The sequence below is a fragment of the Pan troglodytes genome, chromosome 22 (genome assembly GCF_028858775.2).
Source record: "Pan troglodytes isolate AG18354 chromosome 22, NHGRI_mPanTro3-v2.0_pri, whole genome shotgun sequence".
Lineage (NCBI taxonomy): Eukaryota > Metazoa > Chordata > Mammalia > Primates > Hominidae > Pan > Pan troglodytes.
This window is the reverse complement of record NC_072420.2, coordinates 23,222,509-23,233,632: the sequence shown is the minus strand read 5'-3', so window position 1 is coordinate 23,233,632 and position 11,124 is coordinate 23,222,509. Positions and strand designations below refer to the sequence as shown.

The 11,124-nt window shown below is 32.4% G+C and overlaps 1 non-coding gene across 1 annotated transcript; it reads right to left on the bottom strand.

The window, feature by feature from the left end:
* Nucleotides 1–1,385: 1,385 nt before the first annotated feature.
* LOC112206669 (U4 spliceosomal RNA) lies at nt 1,386–1,526 on the bottom strand. The gene has a single exon (XR_002941104.1). It is a non-coding gene; the product is annotated as a U4 spliceosomal RNA (small nuclear RNA).
* Nucleotides 1,527–11,124: the final 9,598 nt, after the last annotated feature.

The following is an 11,124-nucleotide window of genomic DNA, read 5'->3' as shown; positions in this document are numbered from 1 at the left end:
TAGTTCTTAGCCAAAGGTTCTTCCTGCTAAAATTACTTTCTTGTCCAGCTGAGCTTACTTTTAAACAAACAAGCAAACAAAAAACTAAATACATGAGGCTGATTTTTATTTTTAAAATATTGAAGTTTGGTAGTGAGTAATGGGATAATTATCAATAAAGCAAACATTCAAACCTGTTTTCATTTTGATGCTTTTGTACTTTTTCTAGGTTTGGATTAGTTAGCTCAAATAATAATTTACATTTTAATCAAATTTCATGTTAGCAATAGATATCTTCGTCCACGACAAAATTGGAATTAGGATTTTCACATGAAATTATTTCATAATTATAATCTCATGTTTGATTTGATTGGCTGCATGTCCTTTTTATCTTTACTTAAAAACATCTTGATTCCAAATTTCAGCTTTCATCTTAAAAAAATACCAAAATATTATTTTCATATCAGCTTAAAGAGCACAACTAATATCTGAAATTTAAAAATCCGTATAACAAATGATAGTATTCATTTTAAAAATTCCAACACCAATCGGCCTTAGCCTGCTCTGTTTCACAAGTAACTTGCATACAAGTTGGCAAAGAAAACATTAATGCATATTTTAGACTGAAAGATTTCAGAATACAGAGACATTCATGGGCAGAAATGAAAGTCATCAGGTTTGGTGGCTTAACAATAAACAAAAAAATCATAACAACAAGTATTTCTTGAAAATTTTCATTGTGCTAGAATGTTTACAAAATAGTTTCATGCTTTAATCCATATTGTTCTAATAACAAATTTATAAGACAGGTACTGTAATTATTTTCATTCCATTGATGAAAAACTAGTGATCTAGAAATGCTGATAACATGCCAGAGATCAAATAAGTAATTCATGGCGGAGCTGGGCTTCCAACCAAGGTCTCTTTCCAAAGCCTGTGGAAAATGGTTTCTCTTGATGCCCGAATGAGAAAATATTTGTGAGGAAAAAGGCATGTGTACAAATCAGTGGTAGAGCCAGAAAACACAATGGCAAAAGAAAAAAAAAAAAAAAAAAACCGTGGGCGGCCTGGAATTTATATAATTTGTATATTACAATGTGGATATATATTGTCTTGTGGGGCAGTAAATATGAAACAAAAAACGCAAAATAATTAGACTTGTAAGGGTCTTAGAAGTGTAAGGGTCTTAGACTTGTAAGGGTCTGAAGACTTGTAATTTGACATGCAAGTGTCTTAGAACTGCATATTGTACCATCGTTAATTACACAGCTGGGCAAGTTAAACGGAAGAGGTTTGTAAAATTATGTGACCGTACATTCAACACAAAGTTAGATGTAAAGTCCTTTACATGGAGCTAAGTTTTGTTTTTTTGTTTGTTTTCGTTTTTTTAAACAAAGATGGTTCATTCTCTGCAGAGACTGTCGAAAATTGCCAATGTCGACCATATTTCAAGTCATCATGGCCGGGTATTGGGAAAAGTTTTGAATTAGCAATACTTGCACCTCAGATAAACCTCATCAGCTACCATACTTCCACTGTGCAAAGGTGGAGCTAAGTTTTTACACAGTATAATCACCTAGTAGCCAAATGGAAGAGGATAAGGAAAACTTTAAAATCTATAATTAGGGGTCTTTCGTTTGTATCTCTAAGGAAAAACTGGAAATAAGAGAACTAGGACAAAACAACACTAATTGGGATTTTTCCCAGATGTTCTTTTTATTCCAGGAACTGGCATGAACTGCTTGAGAGTTGAAAACAAGTTTTTCTCAAAGCTTAAAATAGGAAATAACAGTAATATAGCTAAGGATCATTCTAAAATAGTCTATACTACTTCCATAATGGATTCATGAGAACAGGAGAAGAAAACTGATTAAGATTCTAGAACCTAGAACAGCAGCTCACAAATCTTTTGGTGTCAGGACCCCTTTATACCCTTAAATATTATTAATGAATCCACATGTCATTTTTGTGTATAGCTGTCAAAATTTATGGTATTAGGAATTCAAACTTAGCAATATTTAAACTTAGTTATTCTATTCCAGTTATTAACTATAATTACACATGATAGCAAAAATAACTTACTTAAAAGATTACACTTACTTAACTTATTTAAAAGATTATTAACTTAAATTAAATTATACACATTAACTTACTTAAAAGATTACACTTAAAAGATTAAAGATTACACTTTCCCAAACAAAAATGTTTATTGAGAAATAGTGGCTTTATATTATATTTTTGTGCATCTCTTTAATGTCTGACTTACTAGAAGGCAGCTAGATTCTCATAACTGTTTTTATATACAATCTTTTGTGATATATATTTTAGCTCCTGGAAGACTTCACTGGAAGACTTTATTCTCTTGAGATATGGAAAGTGAAAAAAGCAGATATCATAATATTATTATGATTTTTTTTAATCTCTAGGACCCTTGTATTGTAACATGGTTCACACTTTGAGAATTGCTTGTCTGGAACAATGCCCCAGCAGACAGTAGATGTTAAAGTAATGCTTTTGAGTGAATGAATGTAAATCTCAGTTACAACTTGCCATAAAAGTTTGTCCTTAAATTGCATTCACTGTCATCCTGGGAAATAATCAATTAGACAAGTTCCTGTGTTTAGATTGCCACGTTTATTAAGTCCTCAGGGTTGGAAGTCTTGAGAGCATTGACTAACCTCTGCTGTAATAATCTGGATCTTAGGGCAAGAGAACATGGCTAAGGCGAAATGTAAGTGAGATCAAACTTCAACACAAATATCCAGGAAGGACTGTCACAGCTAAAAAACCCTTTGAACTCCTAACAATAAAACCAGTTAGGGTTCTATCATACAGAATGTAATCCCCAAATATATCAAAAGTCTTATTTTAATATAAAGAATATTATATTGACAATTGACAATATTACAGTGAGTCTAGACAGTACATTAAAGTGTGAGATAAATACATATATTTAACTTATAAACATGTATGCATACATAAATTCTAGCTGTGCTTAAATTAAATTAAGTTAAAATTACTATAAAAATATTATTTAAGATTCAAGACCAAAAGAAAGATTATCATATAGAATCCTCATGAACTTTCTGTTTAAAAATAATGACTTTTTGTTGTGCCATTTACCTTTTTCAATGTAATCTCTTCACTAATATAAAATACCAAAATCTTAATGTCTCTTATATCCTGGGAAAGGTGCTTTACTACTTTAACCTTTTCAATATTTTGTAATATGATTTTCATACCTTTCTACTTCACTTATAGTTTACAGCCTTGGTGAACTGTGCGGAAGAAATTAGATTGTCAAGGGAAAAAAATTACAAAATGCTAAAGATTAAAGGCATCAGCTCTAAATATTAAACTGTCTGATTTTATTCGTCTTATAAAAGACTTAATAATTTTGGTAGTCATATTTTGGAAGAGACTTTTTGCTAAAGAAAGATAACTCTAATATGATATAATTTGGTGGAATACATGCATGTTTAAGGGTTTGTGGGTGTTTGTGTTTGGACATGTGTAAGAAAATAGCACTTTATAGAAGAAGGACTATGTTTTATTTGATTGTCAGGCTTGTGCAATAATCTCAAAGCAAGGATTCAAATTTAAATTTACAGAAGAGCAGGCAAAGTTGCTAGGTTGAAGAAATTGAATCCAAGCCTATTCATTCATGGTCAGGGGGATGGATGTATAGGTCTATAAAGACCAAAAGACAGCTATATTTGGCTAAATAAAAAAGAGAAAGTGAATATGGGTGGTAAATATTACACTTCAGAAAATAATGTAACATTTATATTCATTGCTGAGAAAAGGCTGATATAGATAGGTCAGATAATCTGCAAAAGAGGGCTTGGTTTGAAAGCTTGACACTAGGCTGAAAAGAAGAGAAATAGAGTGGTAGGAAAAGCTGCTCTGTAAGACTAATGCTTCACTTACATCCAAACTCATGGGTTACAATAATATCAGACAAAGAAAGCCTGCACATCTTGCTGGCTCATAAATGCATTTACTAGCACTCTGCGTTCTCTCTTTCTCTATATACATTTGCAGATGCATATATCTGTCTTCATTAAAACTCAATCAAGGAGAACATTTGTATTTCTAGCTGAAAAGCAGTTTTCATGTCTTGGTAAGTAAACTACTTTATTGTGTGCATATTATTGCAATGTAACTCAGAGAAAGGCATTAGATAAGACATTTCTTTCTGTTTTGTTTAATCCAAGAGATTTTAACCAAAAGGTGAACTAAAATGAATAAGTATAAAGACTTAACAACAGAAAAATTACTTCCCCTTAGAAACTTGGATAACTAAAGCATGAGAAGCCAGTGCTTTCTGAAACCTATGCGCCTTCCAGAGCATTTTTTAAAAATTCTCAGATAAATAATGAGCATTTCTAAAAGGATAAGCATTTTCTAAAAAATAAAAATAAATAAACTATGCTTATTTGTACCTACACTAAAATATAGTAATGTAAAGAAAGTTTACTTGTGTACTCCTTTGTTAATCCGCAAACCCCCAAGTAAATTATAATCACTTTAATACATGTTAAAATATGAATACAGATTTTTCTTTTGTAAATTTTGTCACATGAATATTCAGTTACATATTTTTATGAAATGTATTTATATTAAGTATATATTTTATCATATATGGAGTATAGAACATTTAGTCTTTTCATGCATAAATCATCATTAAAATAATTTGAAACTTAAAGATTCTATCTGGTCCAGATGCTGAAGCACAGATATCTATCTTAAAAAAAAAAAAAAAACAACTGAACTAGTTGGACTGTATGGGAATAATAACAAATAAACAAAGAAAATATGTGTTACCGAAAGCACTGCACTCAGGATACTTCATCTCAGTTCTACCCTCACTGCTACCTCTTCCTACCATTTTCACTTTCTTTTTATCCTGCAGCTTTATACTACATCTGGACTAATCATCCACTTCTTTGTCCCTTCAGCTAATATTTGAAGATAAATCTCAGTAAGGTAACACATTACTATAATAATCACAGAGTAATTATTTTATCATCATTATTTATTTACTTACTTTTGTCCTTTTTATTAAAAAGAGATAAATTAAGTCATAAGAGTCACATAAATTTTAGTAAATTAAATATGTTAAAAATTAGCAAATTTTTAAATTAAAATTTAGTCAATTAAAATATGTTAAAAATTAGCAAATTTTTGTGAAGAGCAAACAGGCCTTAAAAATAAGTTTGCAGAAGGCTGTCAGCAAGAAGGTAAAATACAAAGCCATGCTTTCCCAGACGGCACATCAATTTCACAACATAAGGAAAAACTATTCCTTATGAGAAATCCAAGAACCAGTTGAGAGGCTCCTGCACTTTAGCACACAAAACCAGCTGCATAGAAGCTGGTAGGAAAATTTGAAGCACCGTCACACTGTCATCTTGTTCCATTGCACAACCTCACCATGTTGATCTAGATAAACCCTAGATCAAAGTTTCTCCCTGGAAAAAAAAAAAAAAAGGAAAAGAGTGGAGCATATGTCCAATGTTCTCACTTTCTGGAGGCTGACCAAGTGATACTGACAGAAGATGATCTCAGGTTGGGGGCTGCCGAGAACAAAGATGGTGATTTTTAATAGCATTTATCATAGCCCCTTTCTCTCGCTCTGCACAGATCGAGCTTGCAGAAACCTCCATATTCCAGTTTCTCCCTGGAGAGGGAAAGAGTTTGGATGATGTAGCCAACATTCCAAATTTTGTGCGGTTGACCCAGGAATTGGCTTCCGTTTTTCCAGTCTCAGAGTGCTGATGAGATCAGGTACACTCTGCATGACTGGGGAACACTGAAGACAGCAACAGCTTGAAGTGTGCACTTACCTCTCACAGCCTGTCCCTCAGTACAGTGCCACATGATTGGGAAGAAACCTGTTTTCACAGCTTATCCTAGGGGAGGAAAAGCATTGGACCTGGCATGCAACATTCCAATTTTTCAGCAGGCTGCACCAAGGACTGGCTTCTGTCTCAACTCTCTGGGAACACTGGTAGGAACTAGCATACTCTAGATGCCTGAATGCTAAGAACAGGGCAAAAGTTTAGGCTAGTACAAACTCATCCATCAGAGGCCTACTCCCAGCTCAGCATAACATAGTCAAGAAGACTCCCAGTGACTGGCTTATCTCTGGGGAGAGAAAGATATGACTAACACATTTGTCAAATTTAAAACTTTTTAGGTGGTTGCCTGAGGGAAAGAACTCAGTCTCACCTGTCTCAGAGCATAGGTGGATTCTGACACACTGTAGATGCCTGGGGGGTACTGATAACAGGAAAATGAGTTTGTGCATGCTGCTACTCCAGAAGGCACATGGTACAGCCGATAGATGACAGAGGAAGAAAGAAATTATACATTTCTAAAAAAAGAAAGCAGAAAATCACGTTCAAAATGTACATGCACAAGTCCAGAGAGGATGCATACACAGAGAGGTCTTAAAGACCCCATGAATCTCTGGCTAGGCTAATGATGAGTGCCTTCTCCCATATGAGGCCACACTGGGAGGACTTGGAGAGGAGGCCCTTGTTCTTATCATCTGTTGATACCAAAACAAGTAGTAAATAAAAATAAAGTAATAAGGAAACATAATCCACACAAAGGAACAAATGAGTTACTCAGGGTGAAACAAAAGGATGCTAAGCATTAACATAAAAGCACATGAAAGCATAAACAAGTTGATAAAGGAAAATATATAGACAGTACAAAATGTTATACTGTAAAGGTAGTATGTGAATTACTTTTAATCCTAGTATACAAATTAAATGATTAATGTATAAAAATAAAAATAAGAATGCTAAGGGATAAAACATATAAGAATATGTAACATGTGACATAAATGCAATAAAATGAAGAGCAGGAAGTGTAAAAGTATAAAGGTTTTGTATGCCATTAAAGTTGTTATTATCTGCTTAAGTATACTGTTATAACTATACAACATTTTGTGTAAACCTATGATAATCATTTAAAAAACTTAGATAAGAAACACAAAAGAAAATGAGAAAGGAATCAAATTATATTATTGCAGAAAATTAACTAAAAACAAAGAAAGATAGCAAGAGAGTGAAAAGGGACAGAAGTACAAGGCAAACAGAAAAAAATTAACAATGTAATAGCAACATTAAGTACTTTTCTATCAATATTTACTTCAAATGTAAATGTTTTAAACTCCTCAACTCAAAGGCATAGAATAGTTAAATGCATTTTAAAAACGCAAAAACAAGCAAAAAACAAGAACCAAATATATGCTGTGTACAAGGAGCTCAGTTTAGATTTAAGGACAGTCATAGGCTAAAAGTGAAGGAATGGAAAAACTAGTCCATGCAAATGGTAATCTAAAGAGAGCAGAGGCAGCCATATTTATATTAGACAAAACAGACTTTAAGTCAACCAATATCACAAGAAATAAAGAAAAATATTATGTAATGATTAAAGAGTGAATTCGCCATAAAAATAAAAAATTCTTAAATAATATTTACCCAATATCAGAACACCTAAATATGTGATACAAACATTGACAGAACTGAAGTGAGAAGTAGACAGCAATACAATAAAAGTAAAAGATTTCATTACTTCGTTTTCAAAATGGATAAAATATCTGGATAGAAATTTAATGAGAAAACCAAGTATTTGAACAATACTAAAGAGAAAATTGAACTTATAGAAACATGGAGACATTTTACAAAACAGCAGCAGAATGAACATTATTTTCAACCACACACAGAATATTCTCCAGTACTGATCACGTTAGGTCTCAAAACAAGCCTTAACAAATTTGAGAAGACTGAAATCATGCCAAGTGTCTTTTATGACCACAGTGGAATAAAATTAGAAATCAAGAGCAGAAGAAAAACTGAACAATCGACAAATCTGTGAAAACTATACAACACACTTGTAACCAACAGTTCAAACACGAAGTTTTTAAAAATTTGAAAATATCTTATCAACATTAGAAAAATCTAACATAATGTAATATAATATCTTGCAGAAACAATAATGAAAACACAACATACCAATATTTATAACATGCATCAAAGCAGCACTAAAAGTTTACAGCGATAAGTACCTACATTTAAAAAAAGAAGTTTTCAAATAAACTATGTAACTTTACATCCCAAGAGACTAAAAAAGGAAGAGAAAACTAAACTCAAATTAGTAGAAGAAAAAAATGCAAAGATTAGAGCAGAAATATAAAAAAAGGACGGAAAAACAATAAAAAGAGGTAACAAATTGAGTTGTCTTTTTAAAGACAAGCAAAATTGCCAAATCTTTAGCTATACTAAGAAAAAAAGAGAAGATTTGAGTAAATGGAAATGGAAATGAAAGAGACGTTGCAACCAGTGCCACAGATGTAAAACTGATTATAAGAAACTGCTAAGAACAATTATATGTCAACAATGGCACAACCTAGAAGAAATAGGTAAATTCCATGAAAGATGCAACCTACCCACAATGAATCATGAAGAAATAGAAAATTTGAAGATAATACTAACTATTAAGAATACCGAATCACTAATCAAAAACCTCCCAACAAAAAAACTAAATTACTTCAGGACTAGATTACTTCAATGGTGAATTCTATAAAATATTTAAAGAAGTATTAATGACAATCATTCTCAAACTCTTCCAAAGTATTAAAGAGGAAAGAACTTCTCCAAACTCATTCTATGAGGCCAATATTACTCTCATATCAAAGCCAGAAAAAGACACTATCAGAAAACATAGGTCAAAACACCTCATAACAGGATGAGCTGCAGACAAGAACCCACCGAATTGTAGAAGGAAAGGGCTTTACTCAGCTGGGAGCATTGGCAGACTCACATCTTCAAAAACCGAGCTCCCCAAATTAGCAATTCCTGTCCCTTTTAAGCGCTTACAACTCTAAGGGGGTCCGTGTGAGAGGGTCGTGATCGATTGAGCAAGCAGGGGGTACATGACTGGGGGCTGCATGCACCTGCACTGGTAATTAGAACGGAACAGAACAGGACAGGGATTTTCACAGTGATTTTCCATACAGCGTCTGTAATCTATAGATAACATAACCGATTATGTCAGGGGTCGATATTTAACTGCCAGGCCCAGGGTGTGGCACTGAGCTGACTGCCTGTGGATTTGATTTCTGCCTTTTAGTTTTTACTTCTTTTTTCTTTGGAGGCAGAAATTGAGCATAAGACAATATGAGGGGTGGTCTCCTCCCTTAACCTTATCAGTGTAGATGTAAAATTCGTCAAAATACTAGCCAACAGAATTCCAGAGAGAGAACACTTAAAGAATGATAAAGCATGACCAAGTAGAATTTATCCCCAAGATGCAAATATTTGTTAACATATAAACATTAGTTAATTTGATACATTACATTAACAGAATGAATGCTAAAAATCACATGGTCATTTTAAAGATGCAGAAAGAAAAAAATGACAAAATGTAATGCCCTTTTATGATTAAAAAAAATTTCTAACAAATGTTGTATAAAAAGAAATTGCCTCAAAATAATAAAGGCCACCTTCAAAAGCCTCTGGCTAATATTATATTCAAAGATGAAAACCCTGAAAGCTTTTCCTCTAAAATCAGAAACAAGAATGTCTACTCTTGTACTTCTATTAAATATAGTACAAAAAGTCCAAGCTAGTGCTATTAGACAAGAAAAAGAAACAAAGCACATCCCAATTTGAGAAGAAATAAGTGAAATTAACTCTGCTCACAGATGACATAATCTTGTATGTAGAAAATTCTGAAGATTCCACCAACAAAACTTGCCAGTTTAGTAAATGTGTTCAGTAAATTTACAGGGTAGAAATCAATATACAAAAATCAATTTTGTTTCTACACACTAACAACAAACTGTTTTTAAAGAAATTTTAAAAGATAATCCCATTTACCATAGCATCAAAAAATAAAATACTTAGAAATACATTTAACCAAGGAATAAAAAATGTGTAATTGGAAAACTATAATGTACTGCTGAAAGAAATTGCAGGATACACAAATAATTGAAAAAGTATCCCATGTTCATAGATTGGAAGTATTATATTTTTAAAAATGTTCATACTACCCAAAGTGACCTACAGATTTAATGCAGTTTCTTTCAAAATCTCTACTTAAAAAATAGAATAAAGAGACTTTAAATTAGTATGGAGCAACAAAAATGCTGAGTGGAGAAAACAATCTTGATAAAGAACAAAACTAAAGCAAACACTTTTTTTTATTTCAAAGCATTCTTCAAAGTTGCAGGAACTAAAACAGTATGATACTAGCATGCAGACAAACATATTGACCAATGGGACAGAGTGAAGAGGCTAGAAATTAATCCATGCATGTACAGTCAACTGACTTTTGAAAATGATGCCACAAATGCACAATAGGAAAATAATAGTATTTTCAATATATAGCATATGAAAAAGCAGATATCAACATGGAAAAAAATGAAAGTGGACATTTATCTTACATATTACCTAAAAATCAAGTCAAAGTGGATTAAAGATGTCAACTTAAGATCTGAACTGCAAAATTCCTAGAAGAATACCTAGGAAAAAGCTTCCAGGCATTGGTCTTAGCAAGGACTTACTGGCTATGAGAGTAAAAACATAAGCAAGAAAAGCAAAAGTAGACTGGTGGTATAACACCAAACTAAAAATCTTCTGCATGGCAAAGAAAACAATCAATAAAATGAGAAAAACTAATTGCCTAACATTTATCTGATAAGAGGTTATTATCCAAAATATATAAGGGACCCCTATAACTCAACAGCAAAACATAATAAAAGCAAAGAATAACCACCAAATCCACTTAAGTAACCCAATTAAATAATGGGCCAAAGACTTAAATCAGCATTTCTCCAAATAAGACAGACATATGGCTACCAGTTATATGAATATTGATCAACATCACTGATAACCAGGGAAATAAAAATCCAATTCACAATGAGACGTCATCTCATATTGTTAGAATAATTATCTAAATAAATAAATATTGGTGGGTTTGTGGAGCAATTAAATGTTTTTTTTTGTAGTTGAAATGTAAAACGGTATGGATACTACAAAAAGTAGTATGAAATTCTCTTAAAACATTAATAATAGAATAACCTTATAACCCAGCAATCCTACATCTGGGTATACATTCAAAGAGATT